The sequence below is a fragment of the Carcharodon carcharias genome, chromosome 32 (genome assembly GCF_017639515.1).
Source record: "Carcharodon carcharias isolate sCarCar2 chromosome 32, sCarCar2.pri, whole genome shotgun sequence".
Taxonomy (NCBI): domain Eukaryota; kingdom Metazoa; phylum Chordata; class Chondrichthyes; order Lamniformes; family Lamnidae; genus Carcharodon; species Carcharodon carcharias.
In genome coordinates, this window is record NC_054498.1 from 19,656,698 (window position 1) to 19,673,550 (window position 16,853).

Here is a 16,853-nt window from a genome sequence, read left to right on the forward strand (position 1 = left end):
CTTGGTCAGGTGAACTGGATAGTCAAGTGTCAAATGCAGGATGCTGCACATGACCCATACATTGTTTATATTTTCCCTTGGCAGCACCCAGAAGGTCAGAGACACCACATCGTCATCAAGTCAAAATCCTGGAACACCTTACTACTTAATGGCACTGTAGGAGTTCAATAAGTCAGCTCGTGGCCTTCCTCTCAAAAGGGAACAAGAGACAGACAAAAAATTCATCCAGAGAATAAATTTGAAGGTACATGTGCTGCGTATATCTAAATGTAAGATAATATCAACCACAGCACAACCTTTTACGAGGGATTATTTTGTAAAGATACTGTAAAATCTCTTTGCACTATAATCATTGACAGAAATTAAATTTATTAATGTCTGGAAAAGTACCCACGAAACCAGCGAAAAGAAAAAGAAATTCTGCCAATAATTTCCATTTAAATCTAGAAGGCAGTTGATTGAGCCCAGAATAGCAAGATGGTGCTTCACATCTGAAATTCACCACAGTACAGCTCGTATGACCAAATGTTTCACATGTGCAACCTTGGGAGTAACTTTCTATTATGAAGCCCATAATTGTATCATGGAAAGCATGAATAATACCCCACTTAGTCTTTGGCCTCAGTCCAAATTCTTCGCAGTCTCAAAAGCAAACACTTAGGGCAGAGAAATGTGTTTCTCCTTTTAGCGTCACCATCTGCAGCAACTGTGAACCATTTCAATCATTGTGGCAGCAAAGTGGAGCCTAACCTATGCCATCTGCTCCAGCAGAGGGTCTGGGTCACACGCAAATATGAAAAGAAGCTTGCAGAGAATTTTCCTCAGAAATAATGCACCGAGTGTTTTCTTTTGGTTACTAGCTTTTCTTTAGAATGGTTCCTTGGAAGGAAGGCTGGCCTCTTAGACGAAGGAAGCAGAGAATACGCTTTTTAGAATAAAGAAGGTTAAGGGGAGATTTAATAGCTGTGTTTGGAATTAGGATGGGCTTTGATAGAGTAAATAAGGAGAAACTGTTTTCAGTAATAGGAGGGTGGGTAACCATAAGGCACAGATTTAAGATACAGGTACCGGACACCATATCTGGGACGCTCGGGACTGGACATGTTCCAGATTTGTGGATTTTGGGTCCTGTACTTTTAATACATAAAATAAAGTGTGAAAAATAAAGTTACAAACAAAAGCTGTGCTGTGCCCTTACCACATGACAGTCGGTGAGCCGCTGAAGCTCCATGGGACCAGTGCGTCTGCTACAACATTCAAATCGCTGCACAAAATCACGTGCGAGCATTCAATTGGAGCATGAGTAGGCCATTCGGCCCCTCGAGCCTGCTCCGCCATTCAATTAGATCATGGCTGATCGGCTGGTGTTTTGAACTCCACATTCCCATCTACCCTCCGATTCCCTTGCCTGACAAGAATCTATCTACCTCCGCCTTAAAAATATTCCACGGCCTGAATTTTACCCTTGGCGGGCGCACGTGATCGGAGGGCCCAGGATCAGCTGGGAGACAGACCGCCGACTGCAATTGGCCCCCTGACCGCGATTTCATGCTGGCTAGCAAACTAACGGACGTGAAACGCGTGCCGAAAAGGTCAGCGCTGCCGGGAGGGAGGCAGGAAGAGGGACGGCGATGACATCACCGCGGGCGCTGCCGGCGAGTGCGCCCTGAAGGCAGGCAGCTGCAGACCTTCAAATGATCCAATAACGGTTGAAAAAGCCGCCAAGAAAAACGTCCGTGCGTCACGATTAAGCATCTGAAACATATCTCACAAAAAATGCTGCCCACGGATATTTATTTTATTTCATAAGGGAGGTTTCATCCCGCCCTTGGATGAGGCTTGACGAGAAATGTAAAGGCCGCCCGGCCGATTTGCCCCTTCCGCCAACCGTTACAGTCAGACGGGCCACGAAAAATCGGTGACAAGTGCGCCGCTAATGGGCCTGATCACCCTCTTAGTTGTTGGCGGGTGCGCCTCCAACTCCTGTGCAAGCCCGCCAAGGGAAATATCGAGCGAGTGTGCCACGGCGTCAAGGACGGTCGCCTGATGTCTTCGCGCGCGATCTTTATGCCCAATCAGGACACGCCCGCCCGCGGGATATAAAATTCTACCCAATGACCCTCTTCGGAGGCGGCGAGTTCCAAAGTCGCAAACTTCAAAAAAATTTCACCTCCTCCATTATCTCATCACACCACAGTTAACAGCCCCCATAACAAACTGAATTACCTGCCAAGGGGGTCAATGCCAACATGTCTTTGTAAACCAGGTGACTTCTTTGACAAGGTCACCTGCCAGTTAACGCTCTTTAAGAGGAAGTGGACAACTAGAGGAGGAGATACAGTACAGCCTTTCCTGAAGCCAAGATAACAAAATATCACAGGATGAGGGGAATCAATTAAAGAATAAAAGTGTTTGCGCACAAATTTCAAACTGCCGGTTTTCGGATCCTTCTGGATTTCGGGGCCCTGGGTAAAGTAACTGTAATTGGCAAAAGGGAAGATGAAGAGATGTTACGTTTTTTTGTTTTACTCGATGAGTTAGGATGATCTGGAAGGCACTGCCTAAAATGGTGCTGGAATGGGAATCAGAGGCACCTTTCAAAGGGAATTAATATTGAAAAATTGTAGGGCGGTGGGGAGAGATCAAGGGAGTGAAACCAATTTGCTTTGCTCTTTCACAGAGCCAACACAGGAACGATGGGCCAAATGGCCTCCTTCAGTGCTGTCTGATTCTAGGAACTCGTTTAATGTTCTCAGGCATCAAAGAAAATAAGCACATTTAATAAATGAATATCGCTTACGCAAAACAATTTCTCAACATTGTTTGACATGCCATAAACTACCTCATAAATCATTGAGCATTTGAGCATTACACTGCATCCAAATAGGTGCTGAGGGGTAAAGTGGAGAAAGGTGGCTTAGAATAGATATGTCGGTGATCTGGTGCAGTGAGCAGCTTGTCCTTTTTAGAACCCGCACAATTTTCTCTGCCCTATTATCGTCCAGGCAATAATGTTGAAAATCTAACCATGTCTTCAAGAAAGAAATTGGATAATTATCTGAAGAGAATTGTGTGAGTGACTTTTCTTTAAATTTATTCTTTCATGGGATGTTGGTGTTGCTGGCAGGGCCAGCATTTGCTGCCCATCCCTTGAACTGAGTGCTTTGCTAGACCACTTCAGAGGTCAGTTAAGAGTCAACCACATTGCTGTGGGTCTGAAGTCACATGTAGGCCAGACCGGGTAACCATGGCAGATTTCCTTCCCTAAAAAGACATTTTTTTTTTGAGCAGTTAGAAGTGAAGGCCTTTATTATTCTCCAAAATATGACGCATGCATTCAACATTTCTTACTCGCTGCAATTTGGTCTAGGTCTCTTTGACCTTGTGCAATCAGTCTGCAGCCACTGTTGGAATCCTTTTTGACCATCTTCAGCCCTTCAAGAGCCTGCAGCACCTTCCTGGCCATAGGCTTGGAGCCACGGCTGAAGTGACTGGGCTTCACACCCTTTTCGCTGGCGGCCGCTGTAAATCTTAGTCATGGCACCAACTCCAACACCGCCCCGCAGATACAGGTGAGGCACTGTGGAAGCAGCTCAGGTACAGTTCTCGTCATTAGGGGGCCAGCTCTTTGTGTTTGCCCAGCTACACTGTGTCTGGCACCTTTGGCTTGCCAGGGTTCCTGAGGAGAGCTCCCAGAGCTTTGACAAATTCTTGCTGATCCACGTCCTTCACTGTTATACCATGCATCGTTCGGACCCAACCAGATGGCGTTTTATGACAATTGATGGTAGTTTCATGGTCACCATCACTGAGACAAGCTTTCAATTCCAGATTTTATTAATTCAATTTAGATCCCAACAGCTGGGATCTGGTGGGATTTGAACTCATGTTCCCAGAGCATTAGCCTGAGCCTCTGAATTACTAGCCCAGTAACATTACCACCATGCCACCATCTCCCCTCTCTCAGAGGGGGCCAGCACAGACAGAATAGGATGAATGGCCTCTTTCCATGCTGTAACAATTCTATTCAGTCAACATCTGCCTAACTCAGCCTTAAAAACATTGAAGCAAACCAACGACCCTCTGAGGGAAAAAACTTCTCCTCCTTTCAGTCTTAAATTTGAGACCCCTTAATCTTAACTTGCGTCCCCAAGTTCTGGTCTCGCTCACAAGGGGAAACATCCTCCCAGCATCCACCCTGTCAATTCCTCTTATATGTTTCTCATTCTCATAAACTCTAATGGATACAGACCCAACCTGTCCAACATTTCCTCCCAAGGTAACCCCTCCATGCCAGGAATCAGTCAAGTGAACCTCCTTTGAAGGTCCTCTGAAGTCCATTTCAATGGACTTCCATTATAATGCAAGATTCCATAAAGGAGCCTTCGCAAAACTGAGAGCGCTTGGAATTGACTCAGATAGAGGATTGGTTAGGAAGGAGCAGAGATAATGGGTTGGCAGAGTTACCCCTGAAAATGGGTCACCTAAGACTCTGTTACAAGTGCAGCGCTCAGACTGGGATATACAAAGGCTTTCCGCACATTTCTTGGATCGGTTGGTCTAAATCAAGACTCCAGAATTCTCACCCAAAACGTTTGGAAACAAGATATGACCAGAACAGGTAAAAGGTTTCTTTGCTGCTTCTTCACTAGTACTCATTTACCAAGAGGGTGGAATTAGTGGAGGTTTAAATGGGCTGAGCTACACTCAATGTAGAATTCTAAGTTGCTCCGCTGCAATTGGAAGTTAGACTGTTAATCTGCAATTCATCGTCAAAAAGCAGAATACCACAGACCCTGAAAATCTGAAATAGAAACAGAAAATGCTGCAAGTACTCATTAGGTCAGGCAGCATCTGTGGGGAGAGAAACAGAGTTAACTTTTCAGGTCTGTGACCTTCCATCAGAACTGGGAAAAGTTAGAGATGTAATAGGTTTTGAGCAAGGGGTGGAACAAAGACAAAAAGGAAGGTCTGAGATAGGGTGGAAGACAGGAGAGATTGAATGACAGGAGAGTTAGTCTTCCAGGGCCAAAGGGGACGGTGATGGGACCAGAAAAGGAACAGAGAAAAAACAAAAACTGTGCCTGGAGAAAGTGAGCTGCTGACTGCAAGCAAAAATAAGAGAAAAACCTAGCAAGCCTATCAGCTGTATCAAACTGCTACAGAAAAGTCAAAAGGGAATAAAAACTGGATGGGCCACTTGGCTCCTGGCCTTATGACAGCCTTGATTCAAATGTGGACAAAAGAGGTGAAGGGAAGAGTAACTGCCCTTGACATCAAGGCAACATTTGGCAGAACATGACATCAAGAAGCCCTGGCAAAACTGGAGTCAATGGGAATCGGGGCAGGGGGGGGGACACTCTCCACTGGCTGGAGTCATACCTAGCACCAAGGAAGATGGTTGTGGTTGTTGGAGGCCAATCATCTCAACCCAGGGACAATGCTGCTGGAGTTCCTCAGGATTAGGTCTAGGCCCAATCATCTTCAGCTGCTTCATCAATGACTTTCCCTCCATCATAAGGTCAGAAGTGGGGATGTATCCTGATGATTGCACGATGTTCACACAATTTGCAACTCCTCAGATACTGAAGCAGGCCAAGTCCATGTATAGCAAGATCTGGACAACATTCAGGCTTAGGCTGATTTGTGGTGTGAATGTTATTTGCCATTTAAGTTCCAGGCATGGCCATCTCCAACAAGAGAGAATCTGACCATCTCCCTTGACATTCAATGGCATTACCATCGCTGAATACCCCACTCACAACATCCAAGGAGTTACCATTGATCAGAAACTAAACTGGACCAGCCGTATAAATACTGTGGCTATAACAGCAGGTCAGAGACAGGGAATTTCGTGGCGTGTAATTCACCTTTTGACTCCCCAAAGCCTGTTCGCTATCTACAAAGCTCAAATCAGGAGTGTGATAAAATATCTCCAAGTGCTTAGATGAATGCCCCTCCAACAACCTGCAAGAAGCTTGACACCGTACAGTACAAAGCAATCTACTGCACTGGCACCCCATCCACCACCTTAAACATTCATTCCCTCTACCACCGACACACAGCGGCAACAGTGTGTACCAGTTACAAGATGCACTGCAGCAGCTCGCCGAATAGAGCCCTCCAAACCAACAACCTCTACTACCTAAAGGACAAGGTTAGCAGACACATGGGACACCATTACCTGCCAAGTTCTCCCTGCAGGCTACACACCATCCCAACTTGGAAATATATCGCCGTTCCTCCATTGTCGCTTGGTCAAAATCCTGAAACTCCCTCCCTAACAGCACTGTGGGTGTACCACATGGTGCACATGTTCTGCCAGCAGTACAAGAGGCAGCCACCTTCTCAAGGGGGAGGGCTACAAATGCTGGCCTAGCTAGTGAAGCTCACATCCCATGAAAGAATGAAAAAAAAAAGTTCTGTTGAGGGAAAATGCCACCAGACCTGAGCATAACGTTGTGTAAGGCAGTCCATGCTCCAGAACACCAGAACCAGTGGAGCCATGAAGCGTCTTCAGGCTGCTCCTGGTCTATTCCTTTTGGAGTCGACAATATGGTGGCCAATGAGGGATTTTGTTCCTCCAGGAATTGCAGCCCCTCTAAAGCCTTGCAGCATGGTAATATTGTCTGAAGTCAGTTAGACTTAAGCTTCCTTCCTGTTTGGGGAGCCATGTTGTCTAAGTCCTGCTCTGATTAAGCAGGCTGGGTTTCTCCATTAGCGCGCCTCGTGAACAATGTAGAGATCGGAAGGATAATCTCAAAGTGATCATTTCTCAAGCTGAATTAAATGAACTATGAATGGTACTTTACTGCAAGGTGATCAGCTAACCCACAAGCAGAATAGGAAAGCAAAACCAGAGGGGGATTTTGCTGATGCACAAGTCTACAAGTATTTTAAACTACACTAATTATGGGTTGCAGACACAAGCCATGAGTGCAAGCCCTGAGACCTACAGATAATTCATAACTTGTGCTGCATCTCAGCGCTAACAGTGGAAACTCTGCTACTCGGTGTGTCTTTCTCACAGGGGATTAACAGCAGGCTAGTGGGAGGAGAATCACAGGCTCAAGATTAAAACTATCAAGGACAAAATCTTCAGGCTGGAACAAGAAGCAAGTGATTAACCTAAAGCATACAGTCATTGATCAGGAATGAAACTGTTCCATTTTGGAGTTGAAAGGAAGCTTTGCATTTATAGAGCACTTTTCACAACCACTGGACGTCTCAATGTGCTTTACAGCCAATGGAGCACTTTTTGAAGCGTGGTCCGTGTCGTGGGGGGATGGTTAGCTCAGTTGGCTAGATGGCTAGTGTGCGGATCAGAGTAACCCCAGCAGTGCGGGGTTCGACTTCCATTCAGCCGAGGTAGATTTGGGACCTGCCTCCTCGCCCTGCCCATAGTTAATAAAAAAATCACAGTACTTTGCCGAATAATTGCCAAGGTCCTGCCTTCAGGCAGAGAATGCACAGAGAAGTCTGCATAATGTAAGAAACGTGGCCGGCGATTTGTACATGACAAAACTCCCACAGGCAGTGACGTGATAATGATCAGATAATCTGGTTTTTGTGATGGTGATTGGCCAGGATAACTCTTCTTCGAAATAGTGCCATGGGATAATTTACACCCACCTAAGCGAGCAGACGGGGCTTCGGTTAAATGTCCCATCTCTCAGTGCCACACCACAGCGTCAGCCTTGTGCTCAAGCCCTGGAGTGGGAATTGAACCCGGGACATCGTAGCTCAAGACGTGAGAATGCTACCCACTGAACCAGGGCTGTACTGACGGCATAATGTTTACAGGAAGTTACAGTTTGATAGCATCTCTGACAGAGAGAAACTTTCCAAGGCACTTGACGAATTGCGATTTGTGATAAAACCTCGAAGCAAAGAGTTGCAAGACAAAGATAGAATTAAAATGGGGATCCAAAGAATTTTGCATTCAAACATTTAAAATGCTCAATTATCCTAGAGAATGGGAGTTACTAAGGTTAATCTTTTAGACACATTGTAGGCTTGAGGAGATTTAAAGCAAGCTAGGTGTTGTTAGGATTAGAGTAAATATGAGTATAACATTAACCAAATGAGAATGTACACTTGAATTGATGGCATTGATCCTGGATATTGCAATCTGAACATCGCTGCTGCAAAAATGGGGGAGGAGCAAAAGGGCTGGTGCCCGTATATAACACTCCCCCACTGAGATACAGTGCCCATGCACACCCTCCACCCGCAGCACCTAGACACAGTGCACGGACACCCTCCACCCGCAGCACCTAGACACAGTGCACAGTCACCCTCCACCCACACCACCTAGATACAGTGTATGGACACCCTCTGCCCGCACCATCTAGATACAGTGCATGGACACCCTCTACCCACACCACCTAGACACAGTGCATGGACACCCTCTACCCACACCACCTAGATACAGTGCACAGTCACCCTCCACCCACACCACCTAGATACAGTGTATGGACACCCTCTGCCCGCACCATCTAGATACAGTGCATGGACACCCTCTACCCACACCACCTAGACACAGTGCACAGTCACCCTCTGCCCGCACCAGCTAGACACAGTGCACAGTCACCCTCTGCCCGCACCAGCTAGACACAGTGCACAGTCACCCTCTGCCCGCACCAACTAGATACAGCATACAGTCACTCTCCATCCCCACTGCCTAGATACAGTATACGGTCAGTCTCCACCCACGCGTGTCTAGATACAGTGCACAGTCACCCTCTGCATGCACCTCCTAGACACAGTGCATGGTCACCCTCCACCTAGATGCAGTGCACAGTTACCCTCTGCCCACACCAGCTAGATACAGTATACGATCACTCTCCACCCACGCGTGCCTAGATACAGTGCACGGTCACCCTTTACCTCCACTGCCTAGATACAGTGCACGGTCACCCTTTGCCCACATCACCTAGGTACAGTGCATGGTCACTCTCCACCCCCAACATTGTTAACGGGATATTAATACAAAGTGAATGGCATTGTTTAATTAAATACTTACAGCACAAATAAATAGGGGATGGCTGGGACACTGGGATGTTTGGGAGGACAGCTGTGAGACCGACAAGTCAATAAATTCTCCCTACAAAGAAAAGCTGGGTCTTAGTTTTGGCTTCACCATACAGCTTGGATCCCATCAACAACCACCAGCTTCTGTGGAGTTTGAATCCTTGGAAGATGGTTCACACACACTTCATTTCAAAAGTGGAATAAGTAAAATGTCAGTAATAACAGAGGCAGAGGAACTCTGGCATGAAAGGTCAACTTAAATCAATACTGTTTTACATCACCAAATTTTACATTTCAGAGTTAATTTTTCTTTTAAGCAATTTCAAAGTCACACGGTCATTTAAAATGCTGGAATAAATTTATAGCCTGTAAACTATGGGAATGGAAATGCAAAACACAGGACAGGAAATCGGTCATTAGTCCAAGATGTGGATCACAACAGCCTGCCTTCCCTCATAGGATCAACAGTTGAAAAGGACACAGATTTGGGAATTTCTAAACCCTTTAGAATGGAGACAGGAACTCCTTTAGCCCTTTTGTTATACATTAACCCAAAAAAAAACCTAGCCCATTCAAAGCAAGTTGGACATTTAACTTTCTGAGGCTGCATTTCCTCAGAATGGTAGTGATGGTGTGAGGCAGCTTCATCTTGCATAAAATGCTAAAGGGGTCGGTTAAATATAGAGTTGAGGCTTCACCTGAAATCGGAGGTCAATCAGATCAAGACTAGCTGGAAGGGGCAGTCTCCCTCAGTTTAGCTCCCACCTGGTTTGGTCCCACACCTGGATTTACATTGCAATTTATTCTAGATTCAGCCCATAGATTGTTACAGTCTAGTGAAAATCAAAGCATGAGATATTGAAGGGAATGGGCCACATGACCAAGGAAGACAAAAAGTAGGAGGATTTTAGGATTGGTAGGAAATGGGCAGTGATGTGGTGTGACTTTGTTTTCCATTCAGAAAAATAAAGGATTGATATGAGGATATGGGAAACCACGAGGAACATTGCAATAGATGGACAAAAACACAGTTTAACGCTGAGAAATGTGAAGAACTGCCTTTTGGAGGATAAAAAGAGCAGTGAAAGGAGCTATACCATGACTTGTTATATTCTTAGGCTGGAGGAAGAGTGATCTGGGGTGGAGGGGGAAGGGGGTGGGTGGGTTACATACAAATTGAAGCGGTCAAACAAAAGGCTGCAACAACTCTGGGGCCTGAAAAGAAATGGGCTTATTACACTGGGAGAGGGACGATGACTTGGAAGAAAGGGTACAACAGAGATTGTTTACACTGGTTGAAGAATTGGAACATAAACTCAAGACTGTCATGAGATGAGAGGGATGAAGCGGGAAGTTAACAGGAGTGTTTTCAGAGGGTTATCAGAACATGGAATGCCTTATCACGGTGAGCCAGAGAATGTAGAGTTTAAAAACAAATCTGATAAGTATTTGGGAAGGAAGAATAAAAGGTTGTAGGGAAAGAACTGGGAAATGGGATTGGAGTAGATATTTGAAGAGCTAGTACCAACAAAAGGCATGGGGGCATGTTAGATGTTATAATTTATGTTTGGGACAATGATAATGAGCAATAGAATCTTAGTTGCTGTCTAGACACTAAACAGGAAAGAATTGTAGTTACTTATTGCTACAATCGCCTCAATGGACTCAAACAAACGAAAATCACGTTGTACAATTAGTAGAATGCAGCTGCTATTTAAATTAATATGCCTTATTAAAGCAAAACTGGATGCAGGAAAAGTGTCCCACTTTGGGAAATTTTCCGAGGGTAAGCAGTTTGTTTACACCATAATAGTGTGATGGAACCTTTAACCTTAAGTTTACTGCTGAGGTTATTGAACCTTTAACAGAATCGGTGATGTGATAATTCAGTTTCTTTTCCCATTAGGAGGCTGCAGTTTGTAACGCTTAGCTGTTACAAAATACAAAGATTACAACAAGATACAAAGATTCCAAGATAACACCAGATTCTATTTAAATTTCAATGTCAGAACTTCACAGGAAATGATACTCAATAAGCAGAAGTTGTTTCCTCCAGGTACAAAGGGGGGAATGCAATCATAATTCAAAGGTGTCCCACAAATACTTAAAATAAACTTACGTTTACTTGTTGAGATCTTGTGTGACACTGAACAACTAGGCCTCAAAAAGAGATAAAATCGCCCATTGTATGCTATTAATTCTACAGTCATCTTGTTGTGAGTTTTAAATATTATGGTGGCAGTGGTCATGACATGTAACCAATGGCAGCTGGTGGAATTGAACTTCAGTTAATAAATCTGGAATATAAAGCTAGTCTCAGTAACGGTGACCATGAAAACTATCATTAATTGTTATAAAAAACCCATCTGGTTCATTAACGTCCTTTAGGGAAGGAAATCTTCCGTCCTTCCCTGGACTGACCTACATGTGACTCCAGATCCACAGCAAGGTGGTTAACTCTTAACTGCCCTCTGAAATGGCCGAGCAAGCCACTCCATTTAAGGGCAGAGATGGGCATCAAATGCTGGCCTTGCCAGCGAAACTCACATCCCATTAAAAAGAGTAGAGAAAAAAAATACATTTTATATCATTCACTGGTGTCTATATATAATATTTGAAATGGTGACAAGAAACAGGAGAGGAGGAATGCACCATCCAGTATAAGCCATGGGGGCGTTGCTATTCCTTATATTACAACAGTGACGACACTTGCTGTCAAGTGTGTGAGACATTCAGAGAATGTGAATGCCGCTATAGAGACGCAAGCCCTTTTCAAAATTTATACGGTGTGTAACTGAAATGTTAGCAGCACGAGATCAGCCACCGAGGCCTACTGCCAGTGTGGATGTTGAACATTTAATACAGATTGTGGTAGGGTACATGTAGAAAATAAACATGGCTTTGTTGGAATGAAGGGACCTAAGATTGATTGCTTTGCACAGAGTATAGGAGCAATCTGTGAAGAGCAAAGACATTGGCTAAATCTGCCTGAACCGAATGAGGAATATGTTTACAAAATTCACCACCTCCCAGCACGCACAGTTCAGTGGAATGGAGAGTCTCTCCACTGCACTGTGCAGGAAACCATTTCTAACCTGCCTGCAAGTGATTTTGTTTCCATAGGGGACAGTCAAAGCTGTTGCTAGGCATCCATTATAATTATAAAAGATAATTGGTAAATAAAAATCACATCAGAGAAACAAAGAACCAAACGCTTGGCAAAGACATACAACAGGGATTGGAAAATCCAAGGATTTAATGGGTTTTAAAGGATTTTAATGAAGTTACTGAAATGCCATGAAAGGAAAAGTCTAAAGTTTCATAGTACGTTCTCTTTTAAAATGAAAGGAAATTACGCTAAAGCGAACCAGGTATTGTCAGCATGGATCAGTGGCTAGTACTCTCACTTCAGTCATTACACTTGGAGTTCAAGCACCACTCCAGGGCTGGATTCTTCAGTGGCAACTCCCCCATAGCCCAGGCGCTATAGGGAGGGGGTGTAGGGGACCAGGTTATGGAGGGCAGGTGATGAGGAGGGGGAGGTTGAAACCTTGGTGGGTGGTGGGGTGCCCCCTATGCACACAGGGCACCTCCTGAATGAGGTGAGCCCACCCCCTCTTCTTTCCTGCCTTTTTTCATCTAGGCCCCCAACTAAACGGCCTGCCCACTCCCATGCCAACCATATTATGGTGCGGGCAGCGTCTTATCCTGGTCAATAGGCTTGCTAACAAACCTAATTAACCTTTAATTATTTATTTACATGTGGCAATTTACTTACATAATTTGGGGGAGGGGGGGTGAGCTCGAGGGCCCGACATCTTTTACATGAGCACCCCACCCACCCCCACCCCACCCCCCCCGCCCCAATCAACTCCCACCACCGAAACTGTGCCCAGCGGGAGCATGTAAAATCCAGTCCCAAAGTCTGGGTTGACACTCCAGTGCAGTACTGAGGGGGCACAGCACCATCTAAATTGCTGCCAAATTGAGGCCCTCTCAGGAGCGCATATTTCAGAGGGAGAACAAGGGATTTCCTCCTCGTGTCCTGGCGAATATTTCTCCCCCAAACAACATCACTAAAACAGGTTATCTAGTCATTATCACGTTGCAGTGTGTGAAAGTTGGTGGTGTACAACTTGGATGTCACATTCCCTACATTCCAACCATTGACTACACTTCAAAAAGTACTTCATCAGCTGTAAGGCGCTATGGAAGGTGCTATGTAAATGTGAGTCTTTCTTTGCACAGTGTGGTTGAGTGATTTATGGTGACATGCATCCTACTTGTCTGCTTATGGTTTGGTGACCAAATTGCTTTTTGTTACATTCCTCGCTGCATGTGCTAGCAACGAAAGAAGGAATTTGCAGATAATTACTAGTCATTGATTTAATTGCAAATATTGTCCTTTAGGGATGGGATTCGGGGCACAGAAACGTTTGCCTCCATATTCCTGGGCCAGTGATGGAAATGTTTCAAATCAGAATTCTTACTTCAAGTTGCTATGCTATGCAGGTTCACACGGTTGTAGATAGGCGTCAAGGAGATGATCTGTCTGATAACTGTGTGCCATGTGTATTGTATGTGTCGTGTGTGCCCTGTGCACCCGTGCGGTGTGAGCAGGATGCCCATGTGTGTGAGCCGTGTGCAGTATCTTAGGTTGCGGGGGAGAGGATGTTCCATTCTCATTAGCTCTCGCAAACAGCAACTGGTATAGGCTGGCTTAAGAGGTTGAATCTTTATTGAAATGTGGGAAATGCAGCCTCTAAATTGCGCACAGCAAGCTCCCACACAGCAGCAATGAGTTAATGACCAGATAAATTTGTTTTAGTGATGTTGGCTGCAGGATAAATATTGGGCAGGACAATTGGGATAATTCCCCTGCTCTTCTTCAAAATAGTGCCCTGGGATCATTTACATCCACCCGAGCAGGCAGATGGGGCCTCGGTTTAATGCCCTATACAAAAGACGACACCCCCGATAGTACAGCACTCCCTCAGCGCTACACTGGGAGCGTTAGTCTAGATTGGGTGCTCCAAGGTAAGAGTGCTACCCACTGGACCAACACTATATAAAAGAGAGTCAAAGAACCTTCAGGCTTTGATTCCCCCGATAATGAAGCAGAGCATTTTATTTTAATGAATTATTTTAAATAACTGCACTGCTGAATAAGTTTTACTGATAATTTTTTTTTAAATTATGATCCTACAAAATTTCCCATCTCACAAGGAAAAAAAAAACTTTTAATGTTTGCACATCACTAAAAGCCCACCCTTTTGTGTTCTGATTATTTCTTCTGTGTAATCTGGGGACAGCAGAAGACCATTATCACAAACTTTTTGTACAGGAAGCTGGTGGATGCTGATGCAACTGGAAATGGCACAATTTTGAGAACCTCTAACATTTTTTGTTGCTCTCACCCAGATAAATTAAAAAAGGTAAAGGAAGCAAGTACAAGACACAGGCATTTTGACTATTTTCCCCTCCTTTCCTGTTAAGTAATGGATCATGTCAAGGGTAGGCTTCCCCGGACCCAGCTGTCCTTTGCTCCTTCACCAAAGTGGCTACACTTGCACAAGCCTAAACGGTGAGTAATGGTGGGATATTTACTCATAGGGAAACAGCAGAGGTGGATGGCAACCCTGACTTCACCAACAGTGCAAATGACGGCAACTTTCCACAAGACGGTGCTGGATTGTAATTGGGGGCAGACTGTTACACCAGATTTCCATGCCTCGAGGCTAGGGAGGGTAGGATCATCCACATCAACACAAACACAGTGCAGGGATGGAATCACAGAAGCTCTAGATCCAAATGGCTCAGGACAATACCAATTGGGGCGAATATACAAAATTGACGGGCAGAAAGAGACCAACTGGTCCATCAAGCCTGCTCCAATCCCATGATATATATAACAAAAACAGGAAATGCAGGAAAAACTCAGGTCTGGCAGCGTCTGTGGAGAGAGAAACGGAGTTAATGTTTAGAGTCCGAATGACTCAACTTCAGAGCATTCTTCAGTCATACGGGCTCAAAACTCCCCAGAACTGCTGAGTTTTTCCAGCATTTCCTGTTTTGATTTCAGATTTCTAACGCCCGCAGTATTTTGCTTCCACCCCCACAATGGCTGGAGCATCAGAACTGGACACTTTCCACCTCACCCTCACCCCTACCCCCACCTCCACCTCCACCTCCCAACCCATCCAGAGAGATAAAGAAAAACCTAGGGCAAAAATACTCTGTATAATTCCTCTCTCATCACCTCAGGTGAACAAAACCAGTCCAGGAGATTACATTGACCAAGAACTAACTGTAAAGATACTCAGCTACTCCATGATGCCCCATTCAAGAACAAATCCTGCTCCCTCTGGAAAGCACGTAGAGAATCAGCACCCACTGGGGAGGTGGTGGCATAGTGGTACTGTCACTGGGCTAGTATTCCAGAGGCCCAGGGCAATGCTCTGGGGACCTGGTTTTGAATGCCACCATGGCAGATGGTGAAAGTTGAATTTAATAAAAATCTGGAATTAAAAGTCTAATAACCACAAAACCATTGCCGATTGTTGTAAAATCCCATCCGGTTCACTAATGGCCTTTAGGGAAGGAAACCTGCTGTTCTCACCTGGTCTGGCCTACATGTGACTCCAGACCCACAGCAATGTGGTTGACTATTAAAAAAAGCCCTCTGAACAAGGGCAATTAGGGATGGGCAATAAATGCTGACCTAGCCAACATCCCATTAACGAATAATAAAAAAAATAATAAACCAGTTGTCCATTGCATTCTAGGTGCCCGCCCGTGGATGAGGTTTCATGATAAATGCAAAGGCCGCCTGGGCTCTTCGCCTGCCCGCCAGCCTTAAGGTTGGACGGGCAGCTCAGTTTATTAGTTTAATTGATACTTAAATGGCCTTAATAGGCCTTTGACAGTTCAGCGGGCGCTCAGCCAAGTCTGGTGCGTGCCCGCCGAACTCAAGATCTGAATGACCCACGGTGACGTTGGGGCACATCATCAAGCGGGCCCAGCCACTGCTCACCAACCCGAAGATTCTGGCCACAGTGTTTACAAAATGTTACCCTTTGAATCCATGAGAGTTATGTGTGAGCTGTCCAAGAATGAGATACCACCTAAATCGCACGACTAAAAAACAATTTATACAGGTATGATAAAGGAGCTTGCCCTGTAGGGTATGACGAACTACAGATGTTTTCAGGTTTTTGTTTTCCAAATCTATGTCCTGTTGAAAATAACCATAAATCCAGGTGTTATATCAAGGCAATGTCCTCTGATGTTTTAGAATTGATGACTTGGATGTAAACACTTCTTAAATCATCGTCATTATAGAACATAAAACTTTCTACTCACGTGCCAAGATGAACAACAGACTGAGCATTAAAACAAAAACAGAATTACCTGGAAAAACTCAGCAGGTCTGGCAGCATCGGCGGAGAAGAAAAGAGTTGACGTTTCAAGTCCTCATGACCCTTCAGCAGAACTGGGTGAATCCAAGGAGAGGGGTGAAATATAAGCTGGTTTAAGGTGGGGGGGATGGTTGGGTGGGGGGGAGAGAAGTGGAGGGGGGTGGTGTGGTTGTAGGGACAAGCAAGCTGTGATAGGAGCAGATAATCAAAAGATGTCACAGAAACAGACTGAGCATTGTCTATTAACAATGTCACAGAGTAGCTTTCTCCTCCTTTCAATTAGTTACTGTACTTTCCACTGTTAAAGGCAATGAATAATGATGTGACACTCAGTGGCATCCTCCAGTACCTGGTCTGACCGGTATTCCTCTTACATGCAAGGATATTGTTGGGCTGTTGTAT

At 45.0% G+C, this 16,853-nt stretch overlaps 1 protein-coding gene and 1 pseudogene across 2 annotated transcripts in view; both read right to left on the reverse strand.

Annotated features, from left to right (window-relative positions):
* Window positions 1-16,853, reverse strand: part of dapk2b (death-associated protein kinase 2b) — a 154,450-nt gene that overhangs the window by 113,762 nt on the left and 23,835 nt on the right. The gene's annotated exons all lie outside the window — the stretch shown is intronic.
* LOC121272056 lies at window positions 3,338-3,747 on the reverse strand (annotated as a pseudogene).